The sequence below is a fragment of the Halyomorpha halys genome, unplaced genomic scaffold (assembly GCF_000696795.3).
Source record: "Halyomorpha halys isolate HHAL.00 unplaced genomic scaffold, Hhal_1.1 Scaffold1739.1, whole genome shotgun sequence".
Taxonomy (NCBI): Eukaryota; Metazoa; Arthropoda; class Insecta; order Hemiptera; family Pentatomidae; genus Halyomorpha; species Halyomorpha halys.
Genome location: NW_027111325.1, coordinates 1 through 12265, shown reverse-complemented (window position 1 = coordinate 12265; position 12265 = coordinate 1). Strand labels below are relative to the sequence as shown.

Below are 12265 nucleotides of genomic sequence, written 5' to 3'. Positions count from 1 at the left end.
GATAATATTAATTACTTATTTGATAATGAAATTTAACAAAAATAAACTCATTAATAAAAACAAATCAATTAAATAATATAAATGATAAATAATTTAATAAATAGTATTAGTATTAATAAAAATAACATTTCATATCTGTAAAATCATCTAAAAAAAATCTTAAATATTTATGCTCTAATATAACACAGAATTCCTTTCCTTAATAAAATACATAAATCCATATACACACATACACAGCCATATATATTCGTATAATGATTAACTATATAATAAACTACATATCCACTAAAATTTCTCAATCATATTTTTAATATATAAAAAAAAATTAATTTTAATTCCATAAATTCACTCATAAATCTATGATATATAATTTTTGATTAATTAAAGAACAATTACGTGAGGAATTGCATTCTAAAACCATCCAAGCCAGTTTTTACTTTTTGATTAATAGTTTATAGTTTTTTTTTCGCTTTTGAAAAGTCCTTTTATTTCATGATAAACTAATACTAAAACTGTTAATAAAACAGATAAGTAAAACAATTTAAAATTGATATTGGATTAGATGATCATGGAATGTAACGACTCATAAATTCAATCACATTTGTAATTATACCTATTGTAATTATATGTATTGTAAACTCCTCTTCGATTTTTATTTTTTTGTGTTTTCATTTATTTATTTATTTTTTTTTTATTTTAATCTTTGTTTTTTACTTTTATCATACCATAGGCGTTGATGACCAGAGGGGTTTACTCCTTTAAGCAACAATCAACAACACCGTATAGTAATTATAATTAATGAATAAAACATAGCCTTAAATATTATTTGTTTAAAATATACAAATCCTTCATAAATGTAATTTCAATTATATTTAGACTGTAAAAATCAAAAGCAATTTATTTTTTCAACTTGTCCTTTCTTATCTTTAAGTCTTCCTATTGGACAGTCCTCGTTATTCCGCCTATTCTAAAATTAAAACATCCTTGTAGAATTTCAAAATCCTAGAAGCATGTTGAAAGGGACCTGGATAATAGATCAATGCAATGGGCATAATTTTTAACTTAATCAAGCTCTTGAAGATAATACAAATGACTGCTATTCTTCCTCAGTGCTTGGAGTAATATCTTCTGTTTGTCATGCTAACATGCTACTTATTGTCATCAAAAGTGGTCTATGAAGCATGTTAAAGGTTTATAGATATATTCTACGAAAGACACTTATAGCGTTTTAGGGTCCCAAATAATTTTAGGTAACCCTTTTTGTGTGTTCATTGAATCGAAAGTGGACGTGGCACATCGTACTCTGGAGGTTGCAAATTTTCACAGAAGTATTGTAGGAGAGGACATCGACTCCATGGTGGACAGCGAACCCTACAAATATATTGAGCACCGGCTATGAGGATCTGTCTTCTGGATCTGGTATTTTCTTGTACGGTGAAGGCATAGCATGTTGAGAGGAAAAGGATCAACTAGAGAAGAAATAAAAACATAAATTAATTACTTAGTAGGATTAATATATCAATCGGCGTTCCACAATGATTTATGGGGATTGTCAGATACTCGAATGTTCTAATATACAATAAAACACATGATAAATTAAACAAATTAGTAAAACGCATTAAAGCAATAAACTAAAATTCCTTAGAATTAATGTTTTAATCTCTAGGAAAATACAATGTTAAAAAAATAATTGTTACAAAATTGACGAGTTGAAATTCATGTTCTAGGGTGATTTTGCTTCATTATATATTATCTATAGTACGTTCTACAAGACAAGGGAAATCGGGTAAACAGGGGAGGTGAAATGTAGGTTGGTTGAGTTTAAGGGATTACAATGTTTTCGGTACCCAAGAAGACCAACGATGTGTTGCCTCTTGAGAGATAGACACGCAATCCGCTATTCACTTTCTCTTGTTTACCCGATTTCTGTCTTCTAATAGAACAGACTATTGGCAGGTGTATTTTTCTGATTAGTAATTTACTTTTTTTTTTTTGCTACTTTAGTATAAGGTTCATTAAGCTCTAAATCGGTTAAATATTTCATTGAAAATGACTTTCTTCTATCATCTTTTTCAATTTTTTGTAAGTAACAATCCAACATGGTTAGGTGTTCAAATCAACACATTTGATGATGTGCCCAATATAATTATCTCTTAAAAGGCTTGATACCTGTTATCATCACATAACAGGTATAATCTTACTAGAAAAATACTTAATAAAATTATTAATCAAATAAACATTTATAATTATTATTTATTAGTTACTGGATTAGTAGCTGCATTTCATCTCTTACTAGAAATTTGAATGAGGTCATTATATTCTGTCTTTTGATTCCAGCTTATTCACCTGCAATCTTGGTATAACTGCAAACCAAAGAAAAATTATAATTAATTTAAGTTAATAAATTCTATATTTCAAAATATAATAACTACAGCATAGATTTTTATGAAGGATGAGTGATTTTTCATATTCATTTATTTTTAATTCATTATTAATTAAAAGATTTGTAAAAAAAGAGTGGTAAGTAGCTCTCATTTGTTTAAATATTGACTATGTATTCAAACAAACGGTTACTGTAAAAAAAAAAAACATTCTATGGTATGTGAAAAAATCGTTTTGGTCAATTTACTTTTTTTCTCTTACATATAAAGTCAGAATGTTCAATAAATAACTAATAGGCGAGATTGAGTTTTGAAAATACCTCTTCTTTGCCGCAATATTAATGTTGTATCTATCAGGTAAGTTTTATAAATCTTGATTAATTTATCAAATTTCTGATTGGTATAGTTGTTATTGCCCGAAGACGGAAAGTTTAAGAATCAAGTGCACATCTCTGCTTATTAAACATTAGTGATTTCAAAATATTGCTACTATTAATAGCTCCAAATTTGATGAGTTAGGCACAAATAACATTAATATCAAAATTAGTAAAATAACAAACTTGTTCAAAATATCAGCACGTCTCTGACTTTGTCGTGGTCGACCATTTAAGGGAAGGCGCTTACCTAATTTTCCACTACAGCTCAGAACTTTAAGATGATTATAATTATTTTTTAATTTGTTATGTTCTTATTTCAATTATGCACTTGTCGAACTTATACTTGTTTATTTTTAATACGATTAAATTGTATTAATGGTAATCTTCTTTTCCTAAGAAAGAATCTTTAGCAAACAATATAAGATGAGTTTTATTTATTTCTATATTTTCATCACTGATTTTAAACAATTTTTTAGTATCCACAAATGTAAATTAAATACTCATGTCTTTTCTAATGTAGCTAAGCTTATTAAATGATTGAGGGCAGATTTAATAGGATATATATATTTTTTTTAATGGACTCCACTAAATCTTTGAATTCCTATCGTATCTAACCATACAATCCAAAATCCTTCGTAAAATCCTCAATGCTCCTTAATTCGTCACAAATAAAATCATACGTAAAGACCTTGATGTTCCATATTTAACCGATCTAGCCCTATCAAGATACCATTCCTTCCATTATAAACTTATCTAACCCCACTAGTCTAACCTTTCTTACTCTTCCATTCCTGACAATCCTCTGAAAAGTAGGTGGCCACTAGACCTACTAATGGAAAAATGGGTAGTTTCTTTACACGCCTGTATTACTCCATTATAAACTAAATTTACTGGATGTATGTATATAAATGTTAAGTTGTAAATTTGAATAAAGATATTTAAAAAAAAGTTTTAATGCATCGTTCGTTCACTTCTTCCACGAAACGACCAGCAGAACCTAGTTGCTCTTCTAGTCGTGACCATCGGACAGGCTAGAAGAGGACGACAATAACTCAAAGGCAGATAAACAAGGAACGAAGAGCTATTAATAAGGGAAATCATTAGCACAACGAGGATCCTTTGTCATTGTTGTTTGTTATCTGCCATCGTGTCGTATTCTCTTTGGTCTACTTACAGCTTTGAGTCTATTGATAAATGATAATACTCTCTGAAATATAAGCAGGAGTTTGTAATGAAACTTTAATTACGCGTCACTACAAGACGAATAGGAAGGAAGGATTTATAGTATGTTCAGAACAGGAAATGTTTCTGAAATAATGAAAACCCAGAATCGCTTTACAAATTCAACTTATGATTAACACCAACGTGGTACACTTATGGCCACTGGATTTAATGTGTGAATTGGATGTAAATATAACCAATGAGAATTTAGATCTCAACTATATTCAATATTAAATCAACGATATTATAAATTGTGATATTTGCTTTAAGAAAGTTAAATTTTTTACTAAAGCTAAATAAAGATAATAATTCCTTCTTTAAAAACTGAGTACGTAACAATATCTCTTTCAATAACATAACATTAAATAAAACTCACTAAAGTTCTATAATCTTCCTTGTAACCTTATAATCATGACCCCTTTAACACACCCCTATATAATTCAATCTATAAAGAAAATCTTCAATAAAGAATTCGTAAAATTTAGAAGAAAATAATTAATTTGCTTATATAAATATTCACAATTAAAAAATATTGCCTATTGTCAATAATTGAACCAAAATGGATTCTAAATTTCTAATTATATGTATTCTCAATATTACTAATTTCTATTTTAAGAACACGTATTAACTGAGAGAGAGATAAGTAATATGCTGATAAATATATTTACAATTTTTTAAGGGAATTTAGGTGTAAGGATATAATTTATAAGGGAAACTTATATGGCATATAAGAGATATGACACTCTGCAATCTGACCACAAAATTATAACATTAATTTTTGTTGTAAACCAAGTCATTTCAGATTGATATAACTGGAAATGAAAACTTAGCTTAAGTGTTTTAGAGCTAAATATAAAAATCCCACAAATAATAATAATTATATGGCTTTTAGTAATAATAACAGATTAGTAATGCACATTAGGTTTGAATTAAACAATAAAAGGAGTTAAAATACTCAGCATTTTAAGGATTCTAAAACCTAGCAATGTTGACTTAAAAAAATTGTTATTTAACAGAAAAATGGTTAATTTAATTATATGCATATTTGTTGTTAACGAATACTTAAAACACTTTAAAAAATAGGGTTAATTGTAAGAAAATAAAAGGAAACAAAAATAAAACTATTTATTTAGAAATGTAGATTTGAAACCGAAATATTTATTAATTATTCTTTGAAAATTGGATAGAAAGGAAAAGATTGAAGGATCTAATGTAAGAAAAAATGGGATTCCATTGGAACAGTGATCTGTTCAATGTTATATTTGTAAATTTCAATATATTCCCCTACTATACATTTCCACATGAAAGTAATTTTTTTATTTTTTTATTTAATGTGCTTTACATCTGTACATAATAATAAATACAATAAGTAAATATGTGGAATGTTTCATTTACACTTGAAAATATTAAGAAGGAAACACCCATTGGTGGTACTTCAAGCATTAATTTAAATTAGAAGGTCCCGTGGCCATGTTCTTTTCAGATGCCTCGGAGGATTATCAGGGATTGTTAAGGATGAGAGATTAAAAACTAATGGGTAAGGAGTTTCGAATGAAAAGACGCATATCTGTTTTGGGCCAAATCTGCAACGAATGGGATGTTAAAATCTTTGTGGATGAGTTTTGTAATATAATAAGGAGCATCAAGGATTTTACGTAGGATTTTGGATTGTAAGGATTGGATGCGGGAGGAATTATATTTTTATTTGAAATTTTAGATGTATAAAGGGCGGTAGTATGGGTTAATTTGGTGAAGGAAGGATGCAAAGCAATATTTACGACGGAAGAAGGGGTAAAGCCAGTTCAACTCTTAGTGAAATCGGGTGACAGAACAGCCCCTCGAGGCCCTAAAGATGGAACGTATAAAGCAATTAATCAACCATTTTAGTTTGGCCTCAAAATCCCCGGAGACTTTCTTCAGTGTTTCATTACTATATATTCGATTAAAAATAAAATTTTGAATCACCTTATATACCAATGAAATTTTTCTTCTTGTACATAAACATATACATGTTCACTGAAATTCAAGAGATTTGAGAGTATTATTAACCATAATTATTGTAAAATATGTTACAGATTTTGTTGGTTATGATTTCCGTGATTTCGAGGAAAATTTTGAAAGGAATACCGTATGAATTATTCCTGTGAATTAATCATTGTCATTATTACATGGCAAGTTTGAATTTATTAATGAAATTATGATTTTAAGGAAAATTCATTATATGGTATGTGACCCAAATAAGGCCATCAATTGTTTTATTTTAATCGTTTTATTAATAACCATTTATTATCTTATTATATATTTTACAGTTACATTAGTAAAATTTTCCATTTCTTGAGCGTCGTGGGTTTTTAAAAAGAAATTTCCAAATTGAAGATATGGTTATAGTGGTTTTGAGTCCGGCCTATTTTCTATATACGGTGTAATCTAGGTACTTCGAACACTCGAGCAATCCTAACTGTGGTAAATAAAAAAAGTTACTTTTTTTCTTTAACAAACTCAGCAAGCAATAAAATTTTTATTTTAAAATAAAAGTATATTTTTGTAAAGGACAATTTTAACTTCGAAGGTTATTGTGATCTCTGTGAAAATCAAATTTTTGTTTTTAAATAGACATTTTTACACTATTTCGATATCGGGCAATCTAATTTCTATGAACGCGTTCATTATATGTTTTGTTGGAATTATAAATACATAAGATCTATTGTATAAATAATTTGATTCTGTAAAACTAGTAGAAATATGTTTAATACAAATTCTAATTTTATATTTTTAATCTAACTCAAAGTATTGTTTTTTTAAAGTAATTGCTCTATAAGAGCTCAAAATAAAATAGTTCATTGCCTGAAATAATTTTCACTCTATTCGAACATAATAATAAGCATTGATTTGAATAAATGTTTTTTTCTTATTTTTGGAAAAAGATGTTGGTGAAATTAAAATTCATATAACGTCAGCTAGACATTAGAAGCTAAAAGATTATTAGAAATATATTTATCTATTATAATCCTTTGGACAGTAATAAAGAAGTATGACCGACGTTTCAATATCGTACAAAATTCAATTTAGTTTCAGGTTTAACTTCTCCATTCAAGTAGAATTCAGAAACGTAATTTATATTAACGAACATGCACAATAAGACATGAAAATTGGCATCATTTAGGTCACTTACCTTACAAGTTATATGATCTCAAAACTTTGTTTTTCAAAATAATATTTGCAACAAATACGATTAATCATGCATGTTGTCATTGCTTTCTCCACTTACCTTAGAGACGCCTCCCAGCTGGCACAGTGCCCTTTCCAGAGAGCGATGAACCTTCTGAGTAGACCTGTCGCTTCCAGGGCAAGAACTGGTCCGAGGAGGGGAATGCCTTCGATACGACCGTTACGGCTCGATTTAGTGTCATTTTCCACTAACCCTCCTAGATGTATCCAATTGATAATAGTTATCACACTTATCTCAGTCTATCAATACTTTAATAAAAACAAGTTTAAGCAGGCAAAACTATTATTCCGAATGAGGAGAAGATGGTTGGGGGTGCGGTCAATGAAACACAAATAAGTATGACTAACTTATTTTAATGTGCCGACGTTTCGGCTAGAGTTTCTAGCCTTCTTCAGGGCTGCTTGCTGAAAAGTTAAGCGCCTAATATATTATTCCGAATAATGACTACAAGTATTTGTGGCATAGTATGACATTTATAAAAATCTTGTAATTTATATAAATATAATGAACATTAACAATTTAAAAATTTACTTATTGCCTTTTGTTTATTTTTTTCAGGTAAGTGCCTGCTCGATTCGTGCATCTATTGGCAAGTAATTATTTTAATATATTTCTTTGAAATGTTCAGTATATAAATTTGTTTCTTTTTACTTAAATAATATTATTTCAAAATTTTTTGAGACAAGGTAATTATTTATTAAATAAAACCACAAATTGTATCCAATACTGTCTCAACACTTTATTTCTTATTAGTCCAACGTTTCGGCTATTCCAGCCATCTTCAAGGACATCTAAATATTCAACAGCTTATATTATATCTTTATTTTTAAACATTTATAACCATCATTATTCACTGTTTCTTTTGTTACTGGAATTTATAAATGTTAATCATTATTAGAAATTTTAAAAATCATAATTTTGGCTTTCTCACAACCATAGGTCGGCTTTATATTTATGCTGTAAATAAGTAAAAATTATGTCCTGAAAACGAAAATGTTCACTTGCAATAGATGTTTTAAACATTAATGAACGAATTTTATTCCGTACTTTTTTTTTTATTTTTAACCCCTGTCTGGTCATTTCTTAAATACGGGAGGATTATCTAAGTCACTGATTACCACCCTATTATAGCCAAGTTCTCATTCTTTGAGACCGCCACTAGATTGAAGTTGACCTCCCCATACTGGATTCGTACCGGCGATGTTGCAGTCACAAGGCTAAGATTGATTGCTATAGTCTAATATTTTTTTTTTTTAATTTTATTCATTTAAAAAATTACATCCAATTTAGTCCGACCAGATGACAACATCTATAGCTCGGTGGCAAAATAACTCATAAAAATGATAGACATAAGTGAAATATAAATATTAGGCTATTAGAGCGTTGTGGAGGCTATACAATTTTTAAGCTAGATAAGTGCAATATAAATTGATCTCAAGTGTTACAATTACTAATTTAATTACAAACTACTAAAATTAAAATAAATTAATAATTAGAAAAAATGAAATTAAATAAAAAATAGAATAATAATAATAACTGAAAGGATTTTGAAGAGAATAATAAAGCTAATCTAATAGTTAGTCCAATTATGCTGGAATTTTTCGCGATTTTATCCTACATGGATTTTGTCAGAATCCATCAGCTACTTATGCATTAAACATTATTTTCCTCGGCAAATTTATGTTTCGAAAAAGAATCGTCCGATGTGGATCCGGACTCTCTTGTCAATATTTCAACTTGATCAATCCATTTCAACGCATCTATATTTCAACAACGGCTCATCTCATAGATTTTATCCTCAAATGACAAATCATTAACCTTTAAATATTGTTCATAACTTACGCAATAGAAATATACTGATAAAGAATATTAAAAAAAAAAAAAGTTTTTAAATGAGACTAAATGTATAGTAATTATTTTATTAATTCAAGCAAGTTCATTATATAACCGCTGAAGGCACAAAAGGCACGTTTTATAACAGTCATCAACAAGAGTGGCCAAAATATTTCTGTTGTGGAAGAAACGCCCACAGCCTCCTTGACTCTCATGGAGGGACCTTCCCCTTCACCTTGGTCTGGGACACGATGATTGATCGTTACTCAACGACCTACTGCTTGCTTTATGTAATCCTTATCGAGGATATCCGTTTCGAATTCGTCGAGTCAGTTTAGGCCAAACGAATTGTGCAACGGCTATAAATTCTGTAATGTACGGGGTAGAAATACGCCTTTTCTGAACATTTGTTGATATTTCTATCGGAAATTGAGTAATTTATATTTATCTTTTTCGTTTGTTTAACATTGAAAAACAAATAAATAAAACTGTGTAAATAATCAGTTTGTTAAGTTGCATTACTTACATCATAGCCATAATTTGAACTTCCAGACTTTTTTTTTTTACTATAATAATAATAATCTTTATTTATTCTGGGATTGATCCCTTTAGAATAATTTACTGACGTCAAAATTAGGCTTTAGAGCCTTAGAGTAAATTACAAAATAGAGATGAAATTATAAGATGTAATACAATAAAATAATACAGTGAATTAAAAAATATACAATTAAACAACCATAATTAACAGAATATATAAAATAATGATAAAACAAATAAAATGAAACCACTTGTCATATCATAAAACATAAGATGACTTATGATATTAATAAAAGGAAAAAAAATGATAAAAAATCAAATACAATTAAACTAAAAAGTAATAAATGAACAGATATAATTTCTGCTAGCGTACATATTTAGAATTATAAACGAAGATCTAAGACATAAAATACAGAAAATATATAAAGCTTTTTTGAAACTTTCAATTGTTATTCTTCCGGAATTGGGTGGACAGAATTCCACTGGGATGAGGAAAGATCTACCAAAGGCTGCGGTTCGATGGGCAGTTACATATAAGTCTGAGGGCCGTGAGCGGGTATTGGGGGAATGCACTGAGTACTTAAATTGAAGGATATCTGAGATGTACGATGGACGGCGGGATTGGATAACTTGGTAGACAAAGGAAGCAAGGAAATATTTACGACGGAAAGAGGAGTAAAGCCACTTCAGCTCTTCATAAAATCGGGTGACATTATACACCGACACATTAAACACTATAGTTACCTTTATATTAAATTTATTCGTATGGAGAGTGACATCGATGTAAGGAGTCTGGAAATGTGGCCGGAGCTTTTAGCTAGGTAACAAAGATAAAAGAAAAAATTAAAAGACCTAGTCGCTCCTGTATCTCAACTATACCAATAGTAATCTTCTTAAGTATAGAGGTGAAAATTGTTCAGCAAAAGAAGAGGGTGTAGAAAGTCAGCTTAGAAAATGGAATCCACCTGAAAAGAAGATGGACTCGAGATCTTCTCTTCTGGAAATGTTATTAGAGTTCAATGGATAGATTATGCACATGTCGTTGTATAAGTAACATCAAATTTACTTTTTGCATATCAATTTAATATCAATAAATAAATTAAAATATAAAAAAATTCAGTAAAACAAAATAAAATTCAGAACAAAGTGGGACTATTCGGATAGTACAGTTCAGAGATGACAGTTTAGAGAAACATCAGCTGAACTGAAATGAGAAGGCAGACAGTCCAAAAGAGAAGGGCAGAGGGTTGGAGGCACTGGAGCTTAAGTAGTCGATGAACATATCCAAAAAATCATAACTAATACCCCCAGATAAGTCCAAAATAATATTATTTAAATAGGCACTGTTAATGCAATTTGTCAATTATTCTCAATTCCGCAGACTCACTAATCATTATGATTAATTCAATTTCTAATTATCAGTTTTCTTTTGCGAATTTTCTTAATCAATTTTTTTATCCTAATTCAAACTGGTGCGTGAGATCAATTGAGAACCAAAGAATCAACGTTAAAAAATAAAAATAAAAAATTAAGTATAATGGCATTTATTTATCAGAGCCAGAAGGTAACTTGAACAAAGATATGCTGAAAATAGTTGTTTTACTCGATGTCAAATGTAAAAGATTGATATTCCGCCCGTATGTTGTCCTTTCATCTCTATAACCGGATATTCATTTTTCCACTTCCATTTAAAAGTTTTTATTAAAATTTCCTGTGATGTTTCAATTGAATAATTGAATACAGACAGCCACCTAAATTGTTATCAAATTATTTCATAATCGCTTTAAATATTTTCTGTCTCTATTAAGCACGGATATATATAGCATTAATATTTATTTCCTGGTTCACCAACCCCCTTTTGTTCCGCGAATAATATTTGCGTCATTCAGTTATCCTTATTCAGTTAACTATATTCTTGTGAACATTTTTCAAACGCGTATTATTGAGGCTATTTTTGTATTTTTTTAAAAATAAATATTCTTGAATCTCTTCGATAAGTTAAAAAAAATCTTTGATTTTTAGTACTCCCTGAGCAGTGTTTACCTACATATAATTAATTGAAGGAATATTCACGGTCAATAAAACTAATAGGTTTATTTAATTAAAAGTGGTAATTTTCATGTTTCACAGATTACAATAATCCCGTTATCTTAAAATTTAGACAACCTGAAAATTTTTAAGGCAATGAAAAATATACCCTACATAACTCTTATCAGGAGAAAAAAGTCATGTAAGAGCTCCTAACTCTGACATTTTGTTTAAATGTATTTATTGATATTTACAACTATATAAAAAAAAATAGTGATGGTACTTCAATCATTACCTTAAATTAGAAGATCCCGTACCAATCTTCTTCTTTGACGCCTCGGAGAATTATCAGGAATTGTTAAAGATTATGAATTAATGGGTTTGGGTGAATAAGGATTTTGGAATGAAAGGACGTATATTTGTTTTTGGCAACGAATGGTATGTTGAGGTCTTTGTGGATGAGTTTATTTGTCACGTAACAAGGAGCATCATAGATTTTGGATTGTAAGGATTGGATACAGGAGGATTTTTATGATTTGGTGGAGGCACAAAGCTCGATTCATCTCTCTCTTCTCCGCCCCCTACACAGCCTTCTCCTTCGATCAATTTAACCGTCAATAACCAAACAAATGATGACAATTATGAACAACTAAAATCAA

At 29.2% G+C, this 12265-nt stretch overlaps 1 long non-coding RNA gene across 1 annotated transcript; it reads right to left on the bottom strand.

The window, feature by feature from the left end:
- Positions 1-660: 660 nt before the first annotated feature.
- LOC106690479 (uncharacterized) lies at positions 661-7311 on the bottom strand. The gene is made up of 3 exons (XR_001344616.2): positions 7248-7311; positions 2294-2363; positions 661-1469 (listed from the first exon to the last, which is right to left on the bottom strand). It is a non-coding gene; the product is annotated as an uncharacterized lncRNA (long non-coding RNA).
- Positions 7312-12265: the final 4954 nt, after the last annotated feature.